Source organism: Carassius carassius, chromosome 24 (genome assembly GCF_963082965.1).
Source record: "Carassius carassius chromosome 24, fCarCar2.1, whole genome shotgun sequence".
NCBI lineage: Eukaryota > Metazoa > Chordata > Actinopteri > Cypriniformes > Cyprinidae > Carassius > Carassius carassius.
Genome location: NC_081778.1, coordinates 1809154 through 1825697, shown reverse-complemented (window position 1 = coordinate 1825697; position 16544 = coordinate 1809154).

Genomic DNA, 16544 nt, shown 5'->3' with positions numbered 1-16544 from the left:
ACAACGTCAAGCTGTTGTGGTCGCTTTGTTACAGTGCTCGTGTCCATTGTAGACATTACTATCCATCACAGTGTAGCCAAGTCCGCGGTTTTCCTGTGGAATTGGGGTTCTTTTTCACTGTTGCCGCAGGATGTTTTTTTCATGTCTGCGCCTTGGGTTGAAGTGTTGTAGCCCACGAAACACGATTTTTACCGGGGGACCCCACTCGAAACGAGGTTAGTCTGGGCTAGTTTAGAGTAATTGGGCGGGTTTTGTTGTGAACCCTGGGCAACCCTTTCCGTCAAGCAGGTAACATAATTATTACTAACATAGCGGACTCATCGAAAAATACATTGGCATCATGTATTAAAGATACAATTATCAGTTAATCTGATGTTTAAGTGTGTGTAGGTGATGTAAAAGAGCAAAGCAGGCATTTGGACCAAAGCACTGTGAGGCAAGGGAGGGGGAGACTAAAAATCTTTCTAAACTTAAAATGCATTTTTGCCCAGTTTGTGTTGTTTTACTTCTTACACAATTAAAGTATAAAACAGTGGTTTTCAACCTGTGGGCCGCGGCCTCCTAGTGGGTTGCGATGGTATTTCAGGTGGGCAGCCAATTACTATTAAAAGAAATAATAATATTGTTCATATATGTAAAAATGTTGAAGTCATACCATAATAACATCATTTCATATATATCATTTAATAACAAAAAAAATGAATATTAAACTGTAACTATGCTTCCACTATTCAAGTTGCTGATTGGTTTAAAGGTGCCATGTGCAAAAATTGAGGTAAAAATATCCAAAAAATGACCTACACGCATCAAAAGAATGAGAAGAAATAAGGGCGATGATGTCATTAAAAAAATGTCAAGTTATAGTGCTGCAGAGATATCAACCTTAATTAGCAGTAGCATTACTAGCCCCGGCCCGACAGGTGTCGTAATACCAGTTTCGGCCATCGGAGGCGGTATGCGGGCAACATAACCACCAGCCAACCTGCAATACACAAATAACTTGCACGGCTTATGGGCGTAATCTAACCTGATGTCAATCGTGTGGAAAGTACAGCCCACTACTTCATTTCAGTTCAGGGAAGAGAGCGGAAGGATGACTAAAGCCCTTGGCAAGAGACCACCACCCGCTACAGGGAAACAACCGCGCTCGGAATCACAAATCAAATCCGATAAGAAAAGGAGCCGAACCAGAGTAAACATCGGCACTGCTTTCAATCGCTGGAGACAACTGATGGACCTGAAAGAAATGAGGTTCGACACCGAACTTGCAACATTTCTTTTGGATTGGTAAGTTAGATGCTGTTAGTATTTAGCTAGAAGTTTGTTTTATATGTTTGTGTATTTTTTTCGGGAAGTTATAACATAGAAATGTATCGAAGGCTGTTCGATAAACGTGCTAATGTTAGCGATGGCTAACCGTAGCTGCGTTTGATAATTAGCTAGCTATAACTTACCCATTTTTTATATCATAACTAACCTGCTCTGTCTAGTCTGTTGGTCTCCGTGTCCTCTTTGCTTCGTGGTTTTTCTGTACGTGAGAAAATTGATGTGTGGCGTGAAAGCGTGTGAAAAGAGTCAATTGCGTGTCTCACGGTGAATCAGCAGCTCTGGTTACGTTGGTTGGCGCTAGCTTGGTCAACATCAGCTGTCTGATGTTGACCAATGATGTTGACAGAATGCTGTCTGTCAAATTAATTTAATTCAAGTAATGTGTATATACAACTCAAAATGTAATATGAACAAAACGAATAGGAACATATTCACTGGTAAATGTGAAGGGGAGTAGCTTAAAGATGTCATGTTTCAAAATCACTTGACATCACCCAACGTTCCGCGGGAGGCAAAACGTCCTCTTATAGCAGCGGTTCTCATTTCCAGTCCTCGCGCCCCACTGCTCTGCATATTTTGCACATTTCTCTTTGTTAACACACCTGTGTTCCAATTGTTCATTGCTCCCTACTCCCTGAGCAGGGGAAATCTGTTGAAGTTTACCTCACATCGAAACATTCATTCACTGATTTGTGCTGTGCAGCATCTTTAAACATGGACAACTGTGACATCATATACCTCTGTAAATCGATACAATTTAAATTCACATCTTGCACACTTCAATGCACTTTGATTGGAACATATAGCTACGTTCGCTTCGAACTGGAATCATGGCTGTATATCCTGTGATGTCCACTTCGCAGGGCACTTATGTTCGAATAGAACAAATGTCTGAAGCACTAAGAGAAACGTTCAAAATGTGCAGAGCAGTAGGGCGCGAGGACTGCAATTGAGAACCGCTGTCTTATAGGCTTCGGCTATGCTCTAGGGTTGTTGTGAAGGTAGGGGTGGAGCATAGAGACTTTGCAGTTTCTCGTTTGTTACTCTAGAGTAGACCAATTCACTTTATTGAGGCATACTGCCCCCATCTGGTATGGGATGTGGAGTATGACTTGATTTTTTTGCCAGACATGACAGATGGCACCTTTAAGAATAAACTGCCAATTTATCTTAGATATTTTTGCTGCATATGCTACATAACAACAGCAGTTGTGCCAAGTGGTGTTATTTTCTGTTCTTTGCCAGTTCATTCAGTAAAGACAGTTAACAATCTAGCTTCTGAGTACTAAGTTATTAACCCAACAATTACGCCTATGTCCAGACTGCAGCTCAAATTTATGTGAGCGAGTGCCACGAGCTAGCACCCAGAAGTATGCAACACTCCTAGTTGAGTGAACTCTCAACTGAAAGGGCAGGGCACACCCTGTGCATGATAAGCCAGGGTGATGACATCTACAATCCAGTGGGCCATCTTTTGCTTAGAGACAGCATTCCCCCTTCTGCCAGCCTCCTTAACAGACAAAAAGCAGATCTGAGGCCCTGAAGCTTTGTGTCTGGTCTACATAACATCTTAATGCTTGGACGGGACAGAGCAAAGCCAGGGCTGGGTCTGCCTCCTCCAGGGGCAGCACTTGCAGGTTCACGACTTTGTCTTTGAAGGGAGTAGTGGGAACCTTGGGGATGTAGCCGGGCCGTGCCTCAGGATTAATGGGAGTCAGCTGGCCAAAACTCTAGGCACGAATCAGCTAACAAATATGCATGGATGGAGGCCAGTGCAAACAGGAGCAGAGTTTTAAATGAAAGAAACTTTAGCTCAACTGAATTCAAGGGCTCGAAAGGGCCTAGAGACAGGTCCCAAGAGGGTATAGAGGGAGGCCGGGAAGGATTTAACCTCCTGGCCCCTCTAAGGAAACTGATTGACGAGGTCATGCTTACCCAAAGATTTTCCATTCACTGGGTCATGGTACGTAGCAATAGCAGCAACCTGGAGTTTGAGGGTGGAGGGAGACAGCCTTCACTCCAGCTATTGCTTGCATAAAGAAAAGCACGACTGCAATCGGGCATTTACGGCAGTCTTCTGGGCAAGAAAAACACCACTCGACAAACAGGTTCCACTTCAAGGTGTAAGCGTGTCTCGTAGATGGTACTCTCACCGACGTGATGGTGGTTGCTAGCTCCTGGGGTAGGTCACCTAGAACCCCATCTCTTAGTCAGTAAATTCTTCCTCAGAGGAATCGGCCAAGGAGGGGATGTCGCGAAGAGCACTAGTTCGGGGAACCAATATGACGCCACTAGCAAGACTTGCTCCTCGTCCTCTCGGACTTTGCACAGTGTCTGTGTGAGAAGGCTCACTGGGGGAAACGCATATTTACGCAGGCCCCGCGGCCAGCTGTGTGCCAGTGCGTCTGTGCCGAGTGTTCCCTCAGTCAGAGAGTAGAACAACTGGCAGTGAGAGGTCTCTGGAGAAGCAAAGAGGTCTACCTGAGTGGCTCCGAAACATTTCCAAATAAGCTGGACCGTCAGGGGATGGAGTTGCCATTCTCCCTGGAGCATTGTTCGAGACAGCTCGTCGGCTGTATTGTTGAGCAGGCCCGGAATGTGAACAGCATGAAGTTACCTCAGAACCTTCTGACTCCAAAGGAGGAGTTGGCGGGCAAGTTGTGACATGCGATGGAGATGCAGACCACAAAATGTTGAACGGTAACCGGTGAAGGGCCCGATTCAAAACTCGCAGATTGAAGATTGGTCGTAAACCACTGCCTTTCTTGGGTACAATGAAGTAAGAGCTGTAAAACCCCAACCTCGTATAGGCTGGTGGGACTGGCTCTATTGCATCCTTTTCCAGTAGGACTGCAATCTCTGCCCGTAGAACAGGAGCAACGGCCGCCTTCACTGTAGTGAAGAGGATGCAGCTGAACTTGGGGGGATGGCGGGTGAACTGAATCGCATAGCTGAGGCAAATCATCCACAAAAGCTAGCGAGACGGGCTGGGTACTGCTGACCAGGCACCCAAAAAAATTTACAAGCACAACCACAGCCATACCCGCAGTGGGGCAGCGAGGTGGAACACAGGGACCCAACTCAGGCGGCTTGTGAGCGGGCCAGAGAGGGATGTGAGTGTGGGGTGCAAGGGTGCCTGCTGCTGCTGGCTGGCAAAGGAGTAGGATGAGTGAGGTCCAGTACTGGGCCGTCCGAGACTCTCCATGCCCTCTTGGGACCTAGAGATAGAGAAAAACGTCTCTCATGTTAAGATTCTCCAGATTTTCCACCTGGCCCTTATCCAGGGGAGGTGGCTTCACCATCTCCCAAAAGCAGCTTCCTCCCTCTCTTGGTCACCCGTCCTGGGACTCTTACTCTTCGTTTGACGGGGCCTGTGTGGGTGGAGCACCCTGTCTATGCCCAGCTCCATGGCACCACTTGCTGGAGGCTGCTGTGAATGTGACGTGGGAGCGGACGCAGGGGGCCACCCTCTGCAATGATCAGGCTGGGGTGCTGTGGCTGGCAGACAGGTGAAGGCAGCAGCTGTCTGCCGGAACAGGGTGCTATGAACCTTCTCAGTCTGCTTCTGGGCAGCCGAAAGCTGCTGTGCCAGGCTCTCAACCTCATCGCTGAAGAGGCCGGTCTGAGACACAGGGGCATTAAGAAACTGAACTTTGTCGGCGTCCCTCATATTGACCAGACACAGACACTTTTGCCGCTCCTGGACCACCATAGTTGACATCGCACAGCCCAGAGACTGCACAGTGACCTTCGCCGCTCATAGCAGTATGGAGTTCTAAGAACTTCTGGGTCATGATCACCCTTGTGCAACTCTTTCAGTGCCTTGGCCTTGTGCACCTGCAGTAACGCCATAGTGGTAAGGCGGAGGCAGCTTCTACACAGGCCGAATAAGCATCGCCAGACAGGCCAGACGAGTACCTACAGACTACAGAGGGGAGGCACAGTTCGCCCTGCCAAGTGGAGGCAGTATAAGGACATAACTGCATCACAACTGACAGCTCCGCAGTGGGGACCCCTGAATACCCCCTTGCTGCACCACGTCGAGGTTGGTGAGGGAGGAGGAACGATCAGGCTGGTTTCTGGCAGTAAAAGGTGCCCTCCACAACCTGGTCAACTTGGTGAGTCGGGACGCGGTGGATTTTTCCACTCTTGCCTTCTTAGCATCCTGGAGAAAGCATAGCTGACATTTCTGGATCTGATTCAGACATTGCGACCATCCCGGAGGACAGCAGCACAGCCTAATCTTTCTCAGAGACCCCCAAGGGTTGGTTCCCTGTAACCCTCAAACCGCCCCCACTACTGCTGGAAGTGGTTCCCGCAGTCATCCACAAAGGCCACCTGAGGCAGCGATCGTTACCATCACCTGGTGGCAAGTAATGACAGCACCCACAAACACATGGGTGAAATAATCCTTATAAGGACGATTCGTTGTCTTTACAAAGATGCACCCGTTGTTTGCTCTTTTGGAGAAATTGCTCTTTTAGCGAAATGCTCTTTTAAGTGCTGAGGCACACAGGGGAATGGCCACTTGCAGCACAACAGTGGGTAGTGCAACATGAAGTGCGCAACCCACTAGACACAGGAACGACCACCACTAAAGCACCGTACCGCCAACACCAAGAGCTTCCAAGAGTGCGTTGAACTCGTAGCTCACTGAAGACACTTGGATGGAGCAGAACGATGTTGTCGCTCGGCTACAAAGCGAAAAGCTGGTATGCATTGCACCTGCTGCCTTCTTATACTTACACTGTGATCAGATGCAGCTGGATGCAATAATTGGAAGCCAATGTGCATTTGCTCGTTTAGTTTACATTTGAAGTACATTGGTCTATCAAAGCGATATCCCAATTCGTCAGTCACCGACGTGTCATCGAGAGTGACTGACTGAAAGGGAAATATACTTCTTATAAGCATCTTGGTGTGACAACTAGCCCTGTACTTCTTATTTGATTTATTACAAGTTTCTTTGCCACCAGCACCCAAAGAGGCAGTGGTGAGACTTTTTTTTTTTCAATGTGGTTTCATATTTTTTACCCCACTTTATAGATATGAAAAGCCTGAGACAACACTGAATATTTTAAGACTCAGAACCAAATCTATGAATAATGTCAGCGAATGCTTGAAACAACACTCAAAGCTCAAGAGAGATTGGCGTAATGACTCCGAATGTTTGGGGATATTTTTATTCAGACCTCAAAATGAACAGATATGTATCAACATAACTTCAATGAGAATAAATGAGTTAATTAGAAAGAGCTGGCTAGTCTGATTGGGTGGCAGTTGCTCAGAAGTCTTTAAAAGGAGATAATAATCTTAAAAATGCACTGAAAAACAAGGTGGCGTGAAAATGACAGCATTTGTTTACTGTTAAGGGAAGGGTGGATAGATTATAAACCACTGAGAAAGAGGCCTGTCAAGCTTGTCGAGATACATAGCTCATAACTGATGAATCCCACATGAAAACAACACATGTATATAAATGTATAAATAAATGATTCAAGGGCCACTGTGTGATTTAGTCTGTAGGGACATGCAAATTTAAGAAAGTGCTGTGAGAGGTAAAAGGAAACTATATTAGAGACATTAAAAGCCTGTAATCATTATAGCAGAACGAAGATAAACAAGATGTCATAATCACACTGAGAGAAATGTTGGGTGACCGCTGCGCTTCAATGCTTAAAAAACACTGGATAAATGTTCATGCCTGTTTCTGTGGATGTTTTTTGACCTATGTTGGATTAAATAATAACTTCCAGATATAATGGCAAATCTGAGTAAAGCAGTGGGGAAAGTTGCTAGAGGAACAAAATGCATGTTCAAACATCTTAAACGTCTCAAATAAACTAGTGTTTGGAATCAGTAAGTTTTTTGGATTATTATCGAGGTGGAAAACGGATGTTCTGCTTCATATTTTTGTGGAAACTGATTTTATTTTCCATCTTCAATGAATTGTTTGAAATATAAATCTTTTGTAACCCTATACATGTCTTTACTGTCACTTTTGATCAATTTAATGCATCCTTGATGAATAAAATCATTAATTTCTATAAAAAAGAAAAAAGTTGACAAAGATGTATTGACTTTAATACCATAAGCTGTGATTATCCAACATGCATTATTAGTGTTCTTGTATGTACTTGTGTGTCAGTATCTGTAATTAATATTAGATTAGCTTAAACAGCCTCTGACTGACCTATGCATCCTCCAGAGATTTCAACTGCTGGCATTAACCCCTCCTCATTTTATAGAAGACAAAATATCTGAAATATTTGCTTTTTAACCATGAAATCAGAATTAGAGTGATGCACCTTAGTTTTGAACTCATCTATTTTCTAGTGCCCTCTCAAAAGATTAAAGCTAAATCTTTTACAAGCTAAGCTAAATCTTAGTTAAACTTACAGCGGATAGCAAGTAGCGAATCAAGTTAAAGCTAAAGACTATCCTATGTGAAAAAAGACACTTTCACATACTTTTTAAAAAAAGAGTAGATATTAAGGCAATAATATACAGTAAAGTGCAAACTGAATGTAATGTTTTTGGAAATGTAATTGCATGTTTATATTAAATGCAGTTTGTTGAAGGTTACAGTGCTTTTTGTACCATTTAAGACTCAAATACATATTTATATGTAATTTCATAATTCTATTCTTTGAAATATGGTTATGTGTACTGACAAGCATTTATGATAAACTAAAATATACAGTTGTGGCCAAAAATATCAGCACCTTTGGTAAATATGATCAAAGAAGGCTGTGAAAATCATCTGCATTGTTAATCCTTTTGATTTTTTATTAAAAAAAAAATCACAAAAATGTATCCTTTCATTGGATAATAAGAATTTAAAAAGGGGGTGGGGGGTACAATTATGAAATGAATGTTTTTCTCAAATACTCGTTGGACACAATTATTGGCCCCCCTAGAGTAAAATATCTCTGAAGTATATTCCCAGTCATATCCACAATTTTGAGCACTCCAGTGTGATTATAAACATGAAATTATCCAGCCCTGGCTTCCTGTTTCACAGAAATATAAAGAGGAGGGAAAACAAAGCCCAAATTTCCTTAATCATCCATCACAATGAAAAAAAAGCAAAAATATATTTCTGATGTGCAGTGAAAGATAATTGAGTTTCACAAATTGGTGAAGTGGCTTTAAGAAAAGAGCTAGAGCAGTGAAAATTCCCATTTCCATCATCAGGGCAATAATTAAGAATTTCCAATCAACACAAAATGTTATGAATCTGCCTGGAAGAGGACATGTGTCTATATCGTCCTAATGTGTGGTGAGAAGGAGAGTTTGAGTAGCTAAAGACTCTCCAAGGGTCACAGCTGGAGAATTGCAGAAAATAGTTGAATCACAAGTTCAGAAAACCTTAAAAAAAAAAAGTCAAACAGAACCTACATCAGCACATGTTGTTTGGGAGGGTTACAAGAAAAATAATTCTAGCTCATCCAAAAACAAACTAAAGCATATTCAGTTATCAGACACGACTGGAACTACAAATGGGACTGGCTTCTGTGGTCAGATGAAACTAAAAATGAGCTTTTAGCAGCAAACACTCAAGATGGGTTTGGTGAACACAGAGATAAAAAGTACCCCATGTGTACAATGAAATATACCGCTGTATTTTTTATTTTCTGGGCCTATATTTCTGCTGGAGGCCCTAGACATCTTGTTCAGATACATGGCATCATGGATTCTATCAAATACCAACAGAAAAAAATCATTAAGTGACTGACTCTGTTAGAAATCTTATAATGGGTCATGTTTGGATCTTTCAACCGTACAATAATTCAAACACAAACCTCAGAAACAACACAGAAATGGGTCACTGAGCACAAAACCAATCTTCTGGATTAACAATGCAGATTCATTTTCACACCCTTCTTTGATCATATTTACCAAGGGTGCCAATAATTTTGGCCATGACTGTACTTTAAAGTCATATCTATTCAAAGTTGTATGTCATGTATTTAAATATTTTTAATCACACATTTGTAATGATGAATTTTATTTGCAATTTAATTCATTTTTTAAATGTTAATTTCAAACAACACAGTACAGTTAAACTTATAATCTTTACATGTACTTTACAAAATACGTCACGTGGTTTAATACTAGTTTTTAAGTGCACTTAAATGGCCTTTTTTCAGTAATGGAAGTACAGTTGTTTAAAACAATTTTTTTTAAGTTTTAAGTGCACTACAAGTGCACATAAATTACATTCAAGCACACTTATTTTTAACAAGGTATTGGCTATTTAAAAAAGAGGGACAACTGTTGTGATACGTCGTACGTGAGTAACATGCCAAGGTTCAAGTTTATCACATTTAAACATTAGCATTAACACTGATAACAGCTCACCCTAGTAGACCTCACTAATAAGCAGAGGGAATAAAATGTGCTAAATTTAGGGCACTGGCGAAAAGGGCCTCAAGGGAGGAAAGAAGGTAAAGACAGATGAAGACAACACTTCTAAGAAAATACTTTGCAGTAAAACAGCAAACAGAAAAAGTGAGCAAGAGACTGAGACAGAATGACTGGTTCGGGTCAGATGGAGTCAATATTTGCATCGTTCCAGTGATATTATGGCCGTGGAGATCAAAGAACTGACTGTGTGCTCTTGCGTCTGTGTAAAACGAGTGAAAGAACGAAAGAAACACCCAGTCTAGTAATTTCCATCCCTGAAGCGAGGAGACAAGATGCACAAGGGGCCTGTTAAGGGTACACCCACCGGGGCCAGGGGACTTCAGGGTTACCGAGGCCAGGAGGAACCGATGCTAATTGGCTGACAAAGATTACAGTGATGTAATTTTAATTGTCAGGACAAAAAGAGGGTCACCCTATGGACATGGGCACATAATAAACAAACAGACAGTGTCTGTTGACCCGTCTGACCAGCAACCTAAAGCAGATCAAATCTACAGCAAAGACCTGATGCTGCGGGCGACCGGAGAACGGAGCCCCATAATTGAGTTTCCATCTGAGTCTCATGTGTCTGAGAGCTTCTGGCATGGACCCGGGTCTGTCTGATGATAGTGCTTTACTTGAAGGTGCCTGAATACTAAAGAAAACTCTAACCGAGCAAAGAATGGATAATAATGAGTTTAGAAGATGTGGATAGAGGTGAATTTAAATTCAACAAGAATATAGTCAGCTGGAAACAGAGAAGTTTTTGAATTGAATGTGCACTAGTAGTGTTTTATATATTTATAAACAGTGTTTATATATATATATATATATATATATATATATATATATATATATATATATATATATATATATATATATACTTGCAAATTTAAAATAATGTCCTTAATTGCAACTTTTTAAAAACATGTAATAACAAATATTTAAAATCAAGTTTCAACAGAAATGACATTAAAGTTTATTTTAGATGATCATAAATGCTTCTTAGTATATTCAGCAGTTAACTATTTATTTAAAAGACAACAGAAGTATTTTTAAAATTATATATAAAGATGTACTTAAGTCCTACTGAAGTGAATCAAAAAAGCACTTTAGCTAACTGCATTTTATATTAATATAAAAAATCACATATTTTCATTTTTTTATTATAATTCACATGCAATTAAGTGTCTGAAAACATTATATTCAGTTCACACTTAATATATTTTTCCATAACATACTCTCTTTAGATGCATGCTAAAGTGTACTTATTTTTTTACAAAAGAACAACATCATGAAATTAAAAGATTCACAACTTTACTTCATTTCTGGTAACCTTCACATTTTCCCGTAAAATTCTTTTGATGCACATGAATTAATGGGTTCTCAACAAACTGTAGTGTCTTTAAGCATCTTAAAACGATTGTACTGACTTACAGATCCATTATTTCAAACCAATCTTAATTCCTTGGTCTTGACAACACTGATACATTATTGTCATATGTATAGACAGACTGAACAGTGAAGTGTGACAGTACTCAACAGCGTCTCCACGTCAAACGCAAACATGACACTCAACACGGAGTGTCACGTTAGTTAATGACAGATGGCTTTACACCGTCAGTCCAAATGCCTCATGCTGGTGTAATGTGTTTAACAGGAAGCTCAGAGTCACTCATCCTGAACAGGAAATGCTTAGCACACATCCATACAGCAAAATATTGCTGGGAAAGTTTAAAAACGGAAACTGACAGCAATTGAAACAGCAATAAAGACCTCATAAGAGCTTCAGTTCATAATCGTAACTCAGATAGCGTTCAATCACTCACGACAGCTTAATGCCATTTAAATGTTGGTTATTTGTCATTTGGTAGATGCTTATAGTGACGGTCACTGGAGTTCAGCCATTGCTGGATTCCTGGTAATGTTGTTTTGTTGGAACTGTGGCCTAGAAGTTAGCTCTGAGTCATGGAGCACGTGTGGTCAATGCAATCTCAAATCTTGCTTAAGACATTTCCCAATCATTTCCTCTATCCTCCCCACTGCACTATAAATAATACATAGCATACAAGTTTCAAAAGAAATGTCATTAAAGTTTATTTTAGTTGATCATAAATGCTTGTCAGTATATTCAGCAGTAACACTTAACCATATTTCAAGGACAGTAGAAGTCATTATGAAATAACGATTTTGAAAAAAGATTTTGAAATAGATTTAAACTACAATACACTTGCAATTAACATGAAATCAAGTTTCTGAAAACATTATATTTCATTAAAGTATGCTAAAGTGCACATCATTTTTAGCAGGCTCTACTGCATACTACAGTACAGTATATGAGTATTACTGTATGGAATGGACTATTCCAAACCTAGCCACATTGTTCCTTTGAGTAAAGCACTTAAAGTGCTCCAAAGGGACCGTCCTGTCTTTGCAATAAGTACAAAAAGCATCTGCTGAAGGATGAACATCTGTCATTTTACAGCCGCGGGCTGCATCACATATCAAACATTTTTGTCTTCAGAATGAGCCAGCTGTTAATCCCGCTGTCCTAATCCTACAGCTGTTCCTCATCTCCTCACAGTGCTGCCGTCCGGCCCGAGACGGAGCTCACATGAGGAGGAGGGAGGCGTCTGATCTGTGGAAGCTCTTCTAACAGACTCAGAAACTGCAGTCACTATTGATGCGATAGCTGCGCCATCACGCTTTTAACTGAAGCCTCCAGCGTAACTGTATCTAATTGTGATCTTACAGACCATAATACAACTGGTCAAGAGCGGTCATTTGCATCATTTGCGGCGTCTAAGCACTGCTCCTGTGAAGAACTTTCTCACGGGTAAGAAACTGAGCAGGCTACTGCTGACGTTAGTGTGTATGAGAGCTCTACTGTACACATGGCAGTCAAGCGCTCTGCTCTACTGATTATAATTGGGAGATGATTCCATGACAGCACACATATTCCTCGAGCACACTGGGATGAAGTGATCCAGCACTAGAAACGTGTTTTTCTCGGGCAGTGCTGTGGAATTAGAGCATGTCACCGTTATAAACACAGACCCTAAGGGAAGTTGCTCCTCAAACCAGCAGCAGGAGTTCTGTGAAAATATTTAAACCTTTTTCAAAGAAGGTCTTCAAGAGTCTTTAAAGATGAGCTTGAAGCAGTGAGCAAAAGATCATCAGAAAGGACTGGAACAGAACTCAGAAGTTTCCCGATTCATTCTTTCTGGCATAAACATTTCTTTATCATACACAGATATTTATTTTACTTCAATTTTTTTAAAAATACTTTTATCCTTTCTGTATCACTACTTAGCCGAAATTTTAAATTAAACATTGAACATCTTTGTTATGAACTTGATATATAGAACTATCTCTCTCATTAACTCACATTTGTTATAAGGATACAACAAACCTGATCATAAACGCACTGAGCACATACTTTTCATTTATTAATTGTCTAAAGGTCAGATTTACTAACAGATTGCTCCAATGCAAACCCTCTTTTGACATTGAAAAACTACTTTAAAAAAGGCATGCAGTGAATGCACATGCATTTGTAGGATTCCCTTTCAAAAGCATTATAGTAGGAGAGGATTTAAATGCATGCAAGGTGATTTAATGAGGTCTGCGCGAATTAGTTTACTGGTATGTTCACTGTTATTTGAATGATAAACACAATGCACAAACAGATGCACATTAAAGTAGGGACCCGAGCCACATCTAGATCACTGAAACCTGAAGGTGCAGGACTCAAGCATCATGGTGGTAGGTAAACATCACCTTATTTATCTTCATCTTTTTCAAAACTAGTATTAGTATTGTCTCTGCATTGGATTATGGTTAATAAAGTGGTTATTTCTAAGTTCAAGTACTCTATCCATGCAAATCAGTGCACTAGTAGTGTTAAATACAGATATATAAAATAAATTATAGTGTTTATTAGGACAGCTTTATAAAATTTAATGACTGATGCCTTGAATAGTGTGCTAATATGGGATAGTGAGCGTTTTCTATCATGTTACTGTTTATGCAAATGCCCTCTGTTTGGAGAGAACCAAGTCATTAAACTGTCTCATCTTTTCATTGTCAAGAAATTAAACCTCAGTGTTTTCCCGGTGTCTGACGGTCTGTGTTTGTACCTGTTCATGCGGAGTTAATATTTGTCTGGAAGTCACTTGGTGATTTAACATAAACGATGCGGTGCAAGCTTCAACTGTGTAGAGATGAAAAGGGTTTGGATTGAGGTCATCTGATGTGAGCGGAGTTGCATGAATGGTTTACAGTGGATGGTCGCCAGGAGCTGAACTGAGCCACTCTGTTAGGGACTGTTATGTATTACAGCATCAGCATCCGGGCAAGAGCTGTAATCGTCTTGTAAATATATCCTGAAAATGACAGGGGCTGCGCTCTGTTCTGAGGAGGATAAGACGCTCTAAATGGGCTTCTGAAGGATCACTGGAAAGTTCTGGGTAAGCGACGGTGTTGAGTAGACTGGCATGCACAAGCAAAGCGATTAAGCTGATTCCTGCCCTGTCTCTTTATTACTGTCTCTCTCTCCTTCCTCTACATAAACATGAATGAATTTTATTATCCCTAGGCTGAGAGAGTAGTCCACCGAGTTTAGGGATGTTACACAAACATTGCATTGCATTGATGAGAAATATACCACGTTTTCACCCATTAAGCCAGTCTAAAAAGGCTTCAAATTTGCATACATTCTGGTCCATAGTCTATTCTATGGGTGTCCAACCGTGGCTCAATGCTCTGCAGAGTTTAGCTCCAACGCACCTGCCTGGAAGTTTCCAGTGATCCCGAAGACCTTGATTAGCGGTTTTGATTGTGTTTGACTTGGATAGGATCTAAACTCTGCAAAATAGTGCCCCTTCAGAATCAGGACATGCTAATCCCAACAAAGAATGCCCCACTTAGATGGGAACTGGCCGTTTGACAAACACCAAGTCACCAATTACTGACCATCTGATGCATGCTGTTTAAAAAAAAACAAGAAAAAAACTTGCAAGTGCTAGCAGTGCTGTCATCTGGTTGGGTGGCTTTACACAACTTCTGGGAGACCAGGGGTGCATCTCAATCTGCTCCCTAGTTCAGTAGTCAGGACACTGATCAGGGAGTCAGCCATTATAAGGGCAGTCTAAATTGTGAAATTCTTCCAGTGCACTGGAACATTCACTCCCTGAAAAATCCCACAATGCACCACAAAAACCAGGGAGCATTGATGCACTGATGCTCTCTTATCAGAAACTACTTAACATTTCTGAAGTGCAAAACATTAACCACACGAGCCAACTAGATAAATATAATGACACGTGATAAAAGATTTGAAAAAGAAACTATTTCTTGTACATTTCGACATAAACACACATCACAATCACAGGTAGGTGAGTTTGGTCAGGGTTGGAGCTTAACTCTGCAGTGCATTTGCCCTCCAGAGCAAGATCTGAGGAACCCTGCACCAGACCAAGGGTATCCAATCTGGTTGAGAAAAAAAAGTCATGCATTCATGAGTTGAGGAAGACATATTACCGACCATTACAAGTCTATATTGGTCCTGAAGACCTTGATTAGCTGGTTCAAGTGTGTTTAATTAAGACTGGAGCTTAACTCTGCAAGATAGTGGCCCTCCAGGAGCAGGACTGACCACTTCAGCACTAGACATCTGGAAGCACATCTGTACAGTCTGCTGTACGTCCAATGCTTAATACTTTCGGCCAGACAGAAATTATGATTTCTACAATTCTGAGGTCTACACACATTAAGACTTTTCTTTTGGGCTGCAGACACTTATTTTGTCTTAGGTTGGCATCTTCATTTGCTATCAACTAGATAACCTGGCTGAAAACTGTATGCCAAAAACTAAAGTGCAAGAATTGCACCTTTAGGGGGTACGACAGCTCGTCACTGAGCTGAATTGACAACTTTATTATATACCTTTAAAAGGTGCATATTAATACCTTATTAATTAAGGCCCCTCATTGTACCCAAAGCTGTTGTACCCCTAAAGGTACAATGTTTGCATGTTTTCTGACACTGAAGACCATTTTGATGATTTTCTGTCATCAAATTGTTGTGTAGAAAACACATACTGTATGAAAGCAGTTAATCTGTGTCTGGGACCACCCAAGTGAAGAGTGGCAGCAAGACATAAACCTAACCTTGAGACATTAATCAGGGGTGTCCAATCCTACTCCTGGAGGGTCGTGTACAGCAGAGTTTAGCACCAATCACAATTAAACACACCTGAACTAGCTAATCAAGGTCTACAGGAGTACTCGAGACTTCTGGGCAGGTGTGTTAAAGTAATTAGGAGCTAAACTCTGCCGGACATTGAGTCTCCAGGAGCAGGTTTGGACACCCCTGCTTAAGACCCTTAAAGGTCCTAAAATTTTACTGGTTGATTGAAATGTTGTTCGAGTACCAACAAGGATGCTGATCCAAGAACACATCCTACATGTCTTGACCTCCAGGGAGGTGTAGTCTAGAGGTTAACACTCTGGGTTGCTAACCAAAAGGATGTAGGGTCCAAACCAAGGTGTGACCCATGCATAATGATCACTGTAGCCTTGAACAAGGCACTTACCCTAAGATTACTCAAGGAGGGTGGGAATACTGAACTAGTGTGCTGTAGGTTATGTTGAATCATGAATGACAAATTAGGAAATTACCTCCTGTTTTTGTTTCAGTGGCCGTGACCCATACGGGTGTATTTTTATCAGGGAGAGGGAGTGCAGCAGGGGCTCACAGTGGGTTATTTTAAGCGTGTCCTTTAATCATTCCTGCTTGACATGTTC